Source organism: Pseudorca crassidens, chromosome 2, assembly GCF_039906515.1.
Source record: "Pseudorca crassidens isolate mPseCra1 chromosome 2, mPseCra1.hap1, whole genome shotgun sequence".
Taxonomy (NCBI): Eukaryota; Metazoa; Chordata; class Mammalia; order Artiodactyla; family Delphinidae; genus Pseudorca; species Pseudorca crassidens.
In genome coordinates this window covers 181,529,248-181,542,321 of record NC_090297.1, presented here as the reverse complement: position 1 = coordinate 181,542,321, position 13,074 = coordinate 181,529,248, and the positions used below count along the sequence as shown (strand labels likewise).

The 13,074-nt window shown below is 37.7% G+C and overlaps 1 non-coding gene across 1 annotated transcript; it reads left to right on the top strand.

Moving 5' to 3' along the window:
* Positions 1–7,040: 7,040 nt before the first annotated feature.
* On the top strand, positions 7,041–7,113 carry TRNAV-CAC (transfer RNA valine (anticodon CAC)). Its single transcript has one exon. It is a non-coding gene; the product is annotated as a tRNA-Val (tRNA).
* The last annotated feature ends 5,961 nt before the right edge of the window (positions 7,114–13,074 follow it).

Here is a 13,074-nt window from a genome sequence, read left to right as displayed (position 1 = left end):
TACGCGCTGGAGCCCGGGCGGGTCTGGAGAAGCCGTCCTGTGGTCAGGCCGAAACCTATTCCCCTCTTTCCGCCAACTTCCCTCCAAGCCGGGGGTCGGCTGCTTTTTGAGAACTTTATGTTTAAGTGCCCTATTTGCAAGCGGTCAGCCAAATTGGTGACAACGCTTTCTTCTTCTGGATCATAGCGTTTTGATCCCATCGTCTTTTCCTAGGTGATGTAACTGCCTCTGCGCTTGAGAAACTTACATTAAAGTAAGAGACCCAGCTTAGAGGACAGTGGCTTTTAGGACATTCCTGAAAGCGGAACTACCTGGTTTGGTCCCTAAGAGTCTTTGGGGGATGGAGGGACATTTGTTATATCCCAGAACCCTAGCACATGGAACTGCAGAAGGAATGCTTTGAATTAAGCCGCTTCGCTACTTCAATAACCTGACACGCGTTACCGGAGGACACGGCTAGAAGGCAGTATAGAGTCAACCACACCTTGATTGTAATCTCAGCTCAGGGGTTATTAACTCTGAGTATTATGTTATTTCATCTCTCCCAAGTCTCAGTCTCTTTAAATGTAAAAGGAGAATAGTAATAATACCTGTCTCTAGAACTAGGCTAGAATTAAATGAGATACAGCAAAATGCTGAAGCACAAGAGCCTGGCATAGAAGTGCTCATTAAGCAGTTGCTATTACTCCTAGGTCCGTTCACTAGTTTGGCTTCCCAACCAAAGGGATTCGAGCTAAGAATGAGTAGATTATAGCTCAAATGCTTAAAATGTTAAAGCCATGGAATTAAGATTTTGAAAGTTTACTTTTAGAACGAAAATAATTCAAAATCTCAATAGTAGATGTTGACTTCAGTGGTTAATAAAGTGTTAATAAACCTGCTAGACACTGTTCTAAGGAATAAAGATAAACCCTTACCAAGACACAAAGTCCCTGCTCTCATGGACCTTATATTGTAGAAAAGGTAATAATAATGTAATAAGCCAATAAATGCATACTATGTCAAATGGTGATTCATTAAAAAATAAAGCAGGGTATGAATGGAGAGCCATTGAAGGGTGACCAAATCGACTTTGGTTTGCAGAGAATAGCTCTGCTGTGGAGAACAGATTCCAGGGTAGAAACTAGTCAAACAGTTAAAAGACTAGTATAACAATCAGGTAAAAGATATTGATGGCTTAAATTGTCGTGCTAACAGTGGAGGTGATAAGCATGGTCAGATCCCAGATATATTTCTGGGATATATATATTTCCCAGATATATTAAGATACAGCCAACAAGATTTAACAATGAACTGAACTTGGGGTAGGAAAGTGGGCAAGAATGAAGCCAATGATTTGGCATTTGAACCAGGTTGCTCTGTCGAGTCCCACCAAATCAAAATCAGTCAAGTAAGGACAGTGTCACTTGAGTTATACACAGGCACACCCAGCAGGGAAAATAACCAGATATTCCCAGGATTAAGACATTTCACCCTGGTTAAGGTTTCTAAAAACTATCTTTTGTACCACCTTTTAGAAATGTACATGGGTCGATAGGTAGATAGATAATCAATAAAACACGCTTAATTAAATGAACTACACATTCGGATACGGACCAGACATTTCACTGGTATGAGGAAAACACTTATCCCTCATGAACAGTGACTGATAGGGAAATGGATCAAGACAGAGCTCATGAAGCCCTAGAAGTATCCTATCATGGCTAAATGATGCCCAGAGTGTTGAAAACATCCCTATGTGTCCTGTTTCTTCACCTTAAAAGACTACAAAGCTACAGCTAGATAGTGTACAGTGTTTCAGAAGTTGTGAAGACTCTCCAAATCCAATGCACTTTCTATCTATGACTTTTCATCACCTCTGTGCTGATAGGGGAGGTTGTCCCCTTGCCCTGGGCCCCTGGCCTAGAGCAAATGCTCATGGAAAAGCAGAGAGTTCTGGCCAAAGAGGCTCCTCTGGTCCGAGGGATCATTAGAGCAGAGTCCAGGTTTAACTGCTTTTCTATTCATCTCCCCACCAAGCTTGCTTCAAAAATGCTTGCCTGGCTCCCTGAAATGCACTAATTACAGTCCTTTATACATGCTACTTAGTGTTTATACCTAATTACCATGCAATACTTACCATTAACTATCAGATTAACTTCACCGTAAATGGTACTTGATTATGACACTTAAAACCTTTCATATATATGTGTTATTATATATGAAAGGTTTTAAGTGTCATAATCAAGTACCATTTACGGTGAAGTTAATGCTAACACATATATATGGAATTTAAGAAAAAAAATGTCATGAAGAACCTAGGGGTAAGACAGGAATAAAGACACAGACCTACTAGAGAATGGACTTGAGGATATGGGGAGGGGGAAGGGTAAGCTGTGACAAAGCGAGAGAGAGGCATGGACATATATACACTACCAAACGTAAGGTAGATAGCTAGTGGGAAGCAGCCGCATAGCACAGGGAGATCAGTTCGGTGCTTTGTGACCGCCTGGAGGGGTGGGATAAGGAGGGTGGGAGGGAGGGAGACACAAGAGGGAAGAGATATGGGAACATATGTATATGTATAACTGATTCACTTTGTTATAAAGCAGAAACTAACACACCATTGTGAAGCAATTATACTCCAATAAAGATGTAAAAAAAAAAAAACGCTTTCAGTTTACACCCTGTCTACATGTTTTGTTATTCATGTAGCTTTGCCGGCCCACACAATGAAAAATACAAAGTAGAGGTAGTACTGATTATCAAAACCATTTTTTATCTGTAGGTTAACCCAGACCTGATGTACCATAGCAATTCAGGGTCAATGCAACTTCTCCGTAAGGAGAGAAGCTTGCTAAAAAAAAATGTTTTCCTGATGAAGAATGATGAAGTCATGTTAAAAATAATTCTCCTTTGAAAGAGATCCTAGCCAGTGGGATAGACCAGAAAGGTCTAGCCTTCTTGACTCATACACAGTGCTGGCAACAGGTGTACTTAAAAAGCAGCTAGTGATCCTGGCAGCCGCTGAACTTGGAAGCTGACTGGTGATGAGGCTTAGTCAAGCTGTTGAAATGTCTGGACTAACCTGGGCCAAGAGGAAGAGGTCAAAGTGCACACCGCAGACAACCCCAGGGAGATCACTTTCCTCGGGGCCTGGCTCTGGTCACTGTACAGTGGCAGAAAATAAATCTCTACCGTGCTGTAAAAACACTCACGAAAAATATTTGAAAGCTACTTTTTCACTTTCCTGGCCTCTTGCATGTGATTATTAACGGATCATGCAGATGAACTTCCCTTTAAAGCAATAAAATGTGCCTTAATGTTATCCTGCCATCAAACACCTAGAATTCAAAATCACAGAAAGACAACTCTGCTATGTCCCATCTATCTAGTTCTGTACTTTGAGAAGACAGTTCATGGTTTATTTTAGCAGCATACTGACGGCAGCTTTTTCCCAGCTATTTTTGTAGTAGTTTTAAAACTGAGGAATCAACACTGTATATATATGTGTGTGTGTGTGTGTGTGTACACACATATGTGTTAGATATATATATATTTAACATAGGGAAATGTAATATTTTATTTTATTTTTTTAAATGTTTTTCTTTTATTTATTTATTTATTTTTGGCTGCATTGGGTCTTCATTGCTGCCCGTGGGCTTTCTCTAGTTGCAGCGAGCGGGGCCTACTCTTCATTGCAGTGCACGGGCTTCTCACTGCAGTGGCCTCTCCCGTTGCGGAGCACGGGCTCTAGGCACGCGGGCTTCAGTAGTTGTGGCACGAGGGCTCAGTAGTTGTGGCTCGCGGGCTTAGTTGCTCCACGGCATGTGGGATCTTCCCGGAACAGGGCTCGAACCCGTGTCCCCTGCATTGGCAGGCGGATTCTTAATCACTGCACCACCAGGGAAGTCCCTAATATTTTATATTGGTTTGCAAAACAAGAAAGAAACAGCACAGCTGGACATTTATGTTTATATCATGATTTCCTCTGGTCAACAGGATTCAACTGAATCTCTACTTTTTGGCTCTTACTACAAAAGCCAGAGGGCCAATATGCAGTAGGCAAAGAGTCAAAGCAATGAAGGAAATATACTCAGGAATGATTTTCCTTTTCACACTGGTACATCCCATCCTTGATGTGGGACCAAACTGAGGCCATTTCCCAGGGTGCCCTTTCCTCCACCTTGGTGGCAATTTCTCTGATCTATGCTAACAGAAAGCCCGGTTAAAGATAAATCTAAAGAGTGCAGGTTTCTCTGGAAAATTTTGTGTGCATGTGTCTACCCTGAAAGGGGGATGCTACAAATGCTCTGTGATCTCACAAAGTTGAATGGGAATATCTCAGAGTCCTGTCTAATTTCTATCACCCTCTACCACTTCTGTGCTCTCACTTCTGCCTTGGGATGCACCAAATTCGTTCAGATCTGAGCAGTTGAAACAGTTGTCTATTTCCTACGAAGGAAAGAAAATGGAAAATAATGTTTTTCTTCTTGATTTTAATATTTCACATAGATAAATTGAGAGGCTGCCCTTAGACTACAGATCCAAAAGGGCATCACTAACAAAGTCAATACAAGAAGTGAAAAGTTGCATCCAATGTTGTTTTCCTCTTTCTAACCCTCTTTGCTCACACTTGAGCCTTTATTGCTTAAAATACGCATCTCTTCGATCTTCTGTTTTCAGCTGTTTTACTTAAGGGTGGAAGTGCATTTAAAAATACCTCAGTAATGATTTCTTCAGCAGTTCAACTGCACAGTTAATGTTCAATCTATTTGGAAATACAGGATGTGAGTCAAGCCAGATTTGGACTCATGCCATGTCAAACTCAAAGATATACCGAAAGCAGGCTCTCACTGTCTTTATGACAATAAGCCTAGATAATCATAAACACCCTCAACACCCTCCATAATTCTGCCATTGAATTCACCATCAGGTAAAATTCAAATTATGGAGACACTTTATTTCTTCTTTTTTATAATTAATTTTTACTGGAGTATAGTTGCTTTACAATGTTGTGTTAGTTTCTGCTGTACAGCAAAGTGAATCAGCTATATGTATACATATATCCCCTCTTTTTTGGATTTCCTTCCCATTTAGGTCATCACAGAGCATCGAGTAGAGTTCCCTGTGCTATACAGTAAGTTCTCATTAGTCATCTCTTTTATGCCTAGTAGTGTGTATATGTCAATCCCAATCTCCCAGTTCATCCCACCCTCCCTTCCCCCCTTGGTTACCGTAAGTGTGATCTCTATGTCTGTGTCTCTATATCTGCTTTGCAAATAAGTTCATCTGTATCATTTTTCTAGATTCCTCATATAAGCGATAGTATACGATATTTGTTTTTCTCTTTCTGACTTACTTCACTCTGTATTACAATCTCTAGGTCCATCCACATCTCTGCAAATGGCACAATTTCATTCAAGATGTGGTACATGTACACAGACATCTTATTTCTTTAATCACTCTGTCATATCAGCTTTCCTATGGAAAAGTTAGCATTATGTAGAGTAAGAGGCGCCTGGGAAAACACTTCCTAGAACAAAACAGTCATTTCCAAAGCTTGAAAATTGGGGGCAAAAATGAGAAATATGCTTAAAAACTTGGTGAACTTCCGATCCTTAAAATTCAGGGCAAGAACCTTTAAATTCATAAACCATTCAAGTACTGGGTAAGGCAAACGAATATTTATCCATAGATTTATGGGATAATTCCTTCTTTGAAAGAGTAGAAGACAAACAGTAGACTGTCACCCATGGAAACCGCAAACAGTCCTAAATGGACAATTTTGTTACATTTGCCCATTAGTGTTATTTATTGCTGTATTACTAATAGGTTTATTTAATCTTCAGAACTTTTAAATTATTTATATAAATATCTACTTATTTTATATTATTATTATTTTTAAAATATAAATTACTTTTAAAGTTGCTCATATATATATATGTAAGTAACTTTTAAAAATTATTTAAGAATATATAAATATACACACACATAATGTATAGTTTGGGCAACCAAAGTATGCAACTTTAAAAATTCTGTTTTGTTTTTATTTGTCTTTTCCTTGCTCATATTGAAAGGTAAAGACAATCATTTTCTGAAGACAAGTAAATAATAAAAATATTACTTCTTCATGTTCTAAATTACATGAAATTAATACTTCCATCAGGCCTATATCTTGTAACTCCAATCTAAATAGTTAGGTATGTTTTACAGTTTTACAATAGGAAGTTTGTAGAACTGTCAGAATATAAACTAGAAATGATTGGAACAAAACATGAAAATTAGTCGTGTCATGTCAATGATTGGTTAGTTTTAATTTCCTATGTAAAATTTTTAATATACATTTCTGTAATTACTACATTACCAAGCCTTTATTCCTAATACCTAGCTAGTGAGTTTATGGACAATTACACTATTTGAAATCTAAATATGTAGAGAGATTATATTAAGTCAGAACAACCATATCATCTGAATCTTTGCTGCTGATTTTTTAGCCCCTGAAAGCTAGAATCTACTTTTATGACTTTCAGAATCTACTATTTTAATTCTTTTTATGGATAATCTATATATTTTCCTGTTTCATGATTCTTTAAATTTATGTGTGTACAAAACTGTACAAAAATCAAAACCAATACCCTCCTCTGTTTCTTAACATATACTGAGATAAATCAGCTGCTGTGTTAGGAGATCTTCACACCTTTGATGGGGCAGCAGCTCATGGACCAGTTCTGGGACCAGTGCAGCTTTGGGATGGAACTTCATCTGTGTTTTGCCCCTGGGGTTCTACCTGGGATGCTGGAGTGTGACGTGAGGCAAAGAAAAGGTGGTGGGGCTGAGGTGGGGAACAGAGGTACCAACTGTAACAAAGCACATGGAGGTTTTCGAGGCATCACATCTCAGGGTAGCAAAAGGAGGATGACCCTCATGCACTAACAGGCTTGCTATTCTCCTTTACTAGTAAAGCAGAGTAATAACCTGCCTTAAAGTAAAACATGAGAAACTTACAAAAGATATGGCCTAAAATTAACTGCAAGAAAAGAGTCCATAAACTTGGGACTTCCCTGGTGGTCCAGTGGCTAAGACTCCGCACTCACAATGCAGGAGGCCCGGGTTCAATCCCTGGTCAGGGAACTAGATCCCACATGCTGCAACTAAGACCCAGCACAGCCAAATAAATTAAAAAAAAAAAAAAAAAGAGTCTGTAAACTTGCAAAGTAGGCTCTCAAATATCCTTCTCTACTGAAATCAAAAAATGGAATTTAGCTCATCTTTCTGGCCTGTCCAAAAGCAGGAAGATGGGCTAGGTTCACATAAGCTTACCTGTTAGCTTACTATATCACAGAAGCTCACACACAAGCCAATTAGCAATCCAGCTCCAGAAATACATGGAAGTAAGTCCAGCTTATCCTTCCTTCACTCTCATTGCCCTTGGTACAGAGTTTGGTCCTCCTTTATCATCACGGATTAACTATAAATTGTTAGTTTTGTAGGTTTAAGATTATTCAGTGTTAGTGCATGTTACTGTGGTTTGTTTTTTTTTCAATCTAAATCTTGTAATTAATATGTAGGCTTGCATTCCTTTGGTTTCTAAATGGTTTCTGATCTTTGAAATCACTGTTAAAGTATACCTGGTTTTGGAAATGAGTTACACTTTAAGCCTAGTTAATGAGCCCTTGTGGGGATGAGGAGACAGTCTGGAGGGAACCAAGGATAAGAAGCTCTGAGAGGGAATCCCATTGGCATAGGCAGTCCAGGAGTGCTTCTCTGAGGAGGTGACACAAAGTGAGATCCAGACAGAAAGGAGGCAATAAGGCTTAGCCCCTGCATGAAGGTCCAAAGGCAGCTATGTCTGGTTTTTCTTCCTTCCACGTGGGAAGAAAGGAATGCAGAAGCTCATGGGCCTGGGATTACAACTCAGTGGCTTCATTTTTATTAACTCATCAATATCAAATTACTATTGATGTAATAAATAAAGTTTCCATCTGTGAAAAGGAAAATTGGAAGTTTCCCACCAAGAAAGCCTCAGAATTATGCCCATTCTTGGGGAAGAGGATGTCATTTTCTTTTCTGCCCTTTTTCTTGCTTTCTTTCCTCTCTCCTTTCCTTATCCTCCCCTCCACAGTCTTCTTTCCTCCTTCCCTTCTTTCTTTCTTATTCCTTCCTTCTTTTCTTCCCTATACATATTTACTGAGTATCTCCCATGAACTAAGACTCTTTTGGAATCTGCAAATACAGCATTTCACTGTTTCTAAGACACCTTTTTTCTGTTTTTAACATTTAACATCTGTGAAGTTGGAATGCTTCTCATATTCAGTGGTGTCTTAGAATCAATGAACTATGATACAAAGGTGCAGAACATTAAATCTCTGTTTTTAAAAAACACAAAATATTTTAATCAAAATCTAAGTATAAAATGAAAATTAAAAGTAAATTGTATACAAGGATTAGTGAAGAAAGTACCAAACCAAATCTTTCTACTTATTCCTTTGCAAGTTCTATTTAGAATTATTTACTTTACAACTCAGTGTTTGCTATTTTATTGTTTTAATTTTAGAAATCTGAAAATAGTGGAAAAATGATTTTGACTAGACCTCAAAAAGCATATTTGGTAATTGGTTGTTATGAATAAAGCATCTATCACCACCAAGTGGTTTTGTAGCTTAATTGCAGGAAGGAGTTAAAAAAAAATAACAACATACAGTTGCCAAGCAGATTCTTCTAGGTGATAGCAAATAGGGGTACTGAGACTCCACATTTCCAATAGAGGAACTGAGAAAGAATAATAAATGCCCAGAACAGGTGAGAATACCAAATACTTGTGACTCCAGCAAGTTCAATGAAGGTAGTTATGTACAGGTCCCACATCCTAAGCTCTTACATGCATTGCTTCCCTAAAACTATTGAAAAAAGTATTGGAAAGTCAATACATAAGTGGTATTATTACAAAAATAACTGAGAACAGTCTTATTTTTAGGAAAATGATTGGTACCTTCAATAATCTGACTCTTGCTGATAACACTTTATTTGCTCAAACTGTGTTCACTACAGTGAACTCATATGAGAATATTTAGGAAAATTTTAAATATTTGAGGGAATCACAGCAACACTCAACATTTGTCAGACTTCTTATGAGCTGCTAGCCTGAGGCAGTTCACTGTTTGGATATTACATCGAGTTCCATTCCTTTTGATGACATCATATCTTTGTGAAGTTGAGTTTTGGGAGATTGCTGAGATTAAAAAACAAATATCATGAAAATAATCAATGTAGAACCAAAAATGACATGGGGGGTGTTGTCCAATCTGCTTCTGAGGCTTAAGAAGCTGTGCATCTTATTAGTAATTGTGATTATTTAAGAATGAAATAAAAGTATTATTTGCTCTTTCAAATTATGCATATAATTTTTTTCAAATGGCTACTGAGTTGTTAGGGCATAAATACTAAATTGTTAAGATTTAATTACTTGGTGACCTGAATCGGCAGGTGGTGTTTGTTTGATTTTTGTTGGGTTTTGGGGTTTGGGGATTTGGTTTTTGGGTTTTTTTTTGTTTGTTTGTCAAGGGGCTTGTGAAAAAAAACTGCTGATACACTTAAGGGCACCACCACGAACTGAGAAAGTTTGGAAATCTCTGTTTATGGCGTATCTATCTGATTGCAGCCTCAGAGCTGAGAATTAGTGCTGTTGACAATATGGATTTTAATATGCCTGAGTTTGCTTCATCTCCAGGTAAATTCATCTATTTATTCAGCCAATATTTACTGAAAATTCACTATAAATACAAAGTACTGTGAGGCATACACTGATGAATGATTCAAGACTTCCCTTCGGAGCATCCTTTGTATCCTCTTACATAAATATACTTCCTACAAAATGAAATCTTCACTTATAAGGTCTTTCTTCTGTGCAACACATAAAAATGCCATATCCCTGAAGAAAGAATGAGATGAACTATTAATTCCACCATGTTACCATTTTCTACTTCCCCAAATGATGCAGATTTATCAATAATTCAAGGAAATGTTCTGAGTTGAATTGAAAGCTGTCTGAGCAACAGCTTCAGACAGTAGCAGGATGACTTTTGTGCTAAGGACTGGAAGGCAGACTCGCCCTTCACTAGCACGATCCCTGTCCTTCACCTTTAAGGGAGACCCCACCTGATGTGCTGGGAAAACAGGAAGAAGAATTTTAACTTCAGAAACAATTTTATCCCACAGGATAAACACTCTTGGTAAAGCTGTACTAGTTTATTTTTTCTTTTTCTTTTTTTAAACTGAAAAATATGCTAGTATTTTAAACAGGGAGACTCCAAGGACCAGAGCAAAGTGATGAAAATTTAATACCAGAAAATTCTAAAGTGGTGATCTAAAGAATTATTATAAATTTCCTCTCATGCCTATGCCACCGCCAAGACATGCCAAGGGGGCACTGAAGCAATTCAGACCCTCAAATAGTTCAAAGTTCCTTGCTAGAAGTTCTGCATGATTCCCAAATTTATTATGATTTCTTTTAATGAAACAGATTTGGACTTAGAGAAAAATGCAGAAAAATGACAGTTCAAACATTCTTTCCTATTTTCTCCACTCTTCCATAACTAAGCTTTGAATTATTGAATTGTCAAGAAGATAACAAAAGGGGGGGTGAGAGGAAAAAGAAAGAGAAGGAGAAGGAAGGGGGGAGGAGGAAGAGGTGGTGGGGGAGAGGGAGAAGAAGAGGAGGGGCAAGAGGAAGAGGAATTTGTAAGTGTAGAGACAGGGCCTTTAAAGAGGAGATTAATTTGAAATAAGGCTGTGACAGAGAAAACAAACTTATGGTTACCAAAGGGGAAAGGGGTGATGGATGCTTTAGGAGTTTGGGATTACCATATACACATGACTATATATAAAATAGATAACCAACAAGGACCTACTGTACGGCATAGGGAACTCTGCTCAATATTTTGTGATAAGGGAAAAGAATATAAGGGAAAAGAATCTGAATATACATATACATATATATATATATATATATAAAACTGAATCACTTTGCTGTACACCTGAAACTAACACAACACTGTAAATCAACTCTACTTCAATTAAAGAAAAAAGGCTGTGACGGTGGGCTTTAATCCAATCTGACTTGTGTCCTTATAAAAAGAAGAAATGTGGACCCACAAAGGGAGACAACTGGGGGGGGGTGTACAGAGAGAAAAGGTCATGTGGAAGCCCGTCTGCAAACCAAGGAGAGAGGCCTCCAAGGAAACCAACACTGCCACCCTGCCGACATCTTGATCTTGGACTTCCAGCCTCCAGAGCTCTGAGAAAATAAATTTTTGTTGTTTAATCCATCCAGTCTGTGATATTTTATTACGGCAGCCATAGCCAACTAATTTGGCATCTTAGAATGTAACAGGGATATATCTGAAGTCTTACAATATTATTGAAGCCTTAAAAAAAATAGAGGAGATTCAGTTTTCCTTCTTAAGGAACCAAAATGAAGCATGGTTTTTTAAGAGTTATTATAAAAATTTTCAGTATCCTTCATTGACAAGAATGCTGAATAGAATTTTGGAAGAGAAATAATAATTATTCTGAGTTTGCTTTTGCTTTAAAACTCTATGAAAAAACTGTGGTATGTGATTTTTCTGAAATCATTTAATAAGTGTCGTGTTTTTTGAGATATGCCCAATTTACAGTGAAGGTTAGTCATTAAATTTGAGCTTAGCTGGCTTTTTACCTATGTCTAGTTAAATTTTATAGTAAGTCTGAAAGCTCTTTTCAATTTCATAGCTTTCTCTGGATTTATATTTGCACATGTCCTAGTTCGTATAAACCTGATCGGTTTGGGTGGTATTCTCCCATGAAATTGAGATACTCACAGAAAAAAAAGCATTTTTAGAGCTCTTTGTCTGTGGAGTCCTTATACATATCTCAATAAAAAGAATTAAAATAGTAATGTTTGTATTTTGCAATCGACAAAAATATAAATGAAGTCCTTAAAAATGTCAAGGTCACATCAAGATATTATGAAGCATTAAGAGTTACACAGGAAGAAAATAAATGCTTTCTCATATCTCTAACCAAATATTTGGTTCTTAATGTGAGCTTAGTAAAGTCTTGAGTCAAATATTGTAATCCCCACAGATTTTATGTTAATATTTTTCTACTGAGAATTCACCAGAGACCACGATGCTTAGTAACAACTTTCTGTGTTCATGTAAATTCTATATTTGACAGGTGGCCTAAAACTTAGGCTGTCCCTCTAAATCATTCATCAGGAAGGACTGTAAACAAACAGGAAAAGTTAACTTGGTGAGGTTTTCCTTTTAATATCTTTGAGAATTACAGTATGTCCAAGAGTGCTAATACTAATTTTGCTCTTATTAAAATCAGCTCTGCTCTTTTTCTTTTTTAACTAAACTAGGTTTCTTTCTCCTAAACCTCTCTCTCAGCCCTTCATCATCATGACAGCATGATCAGAAGTGGGAGAACTGATCACACATGCTCCCCTGAGGCAGGTGGTAACACAGCTCATTAATATGGCAAGTAGGACAGATTGGAGAGTGATGTGGCTTCCTCGTTCCCCAAGTGGGTCAGCTGATGCTCACTGTCTTCTCGGAGTGCCAGATGATAACCAGGTAAGAGAAATGCTTTGCAAAGTCATGAAAAGAGCAATTTGAAGCAATATCGTATACCGGGGATGGCATTATCACACACTTCTTATCAAAATGGCACCCTACATAACAGATTAGAGCTAGGCTTGCCAATTTCAATGGAAACAACTGAGATTAACTGCTATTACTATTTAACGGATGAACTTGACGTCCAACAATTACATTTCTAGAATCATAAATTGAGTTTCAGATATGCACAAGGGTATATACCATCTTTGTAGCATAATTTTTAGATCCTGCCCTCCCATTTACAGACATGTCTTATAAGTTCCATGCATATTTGTGAGTTGCCAGGAAAGCAAAAACTGTTAGGATTTGATCAGTATGTCCTATTGCATAAAAATATCCAGAAATGCAATGCTTAGCCATTATTTTGCCTCATCATATTCAGCAGCATTATTCTACCTGTAATTTACAAAATTCTCTTTAGAGTAGCACATGT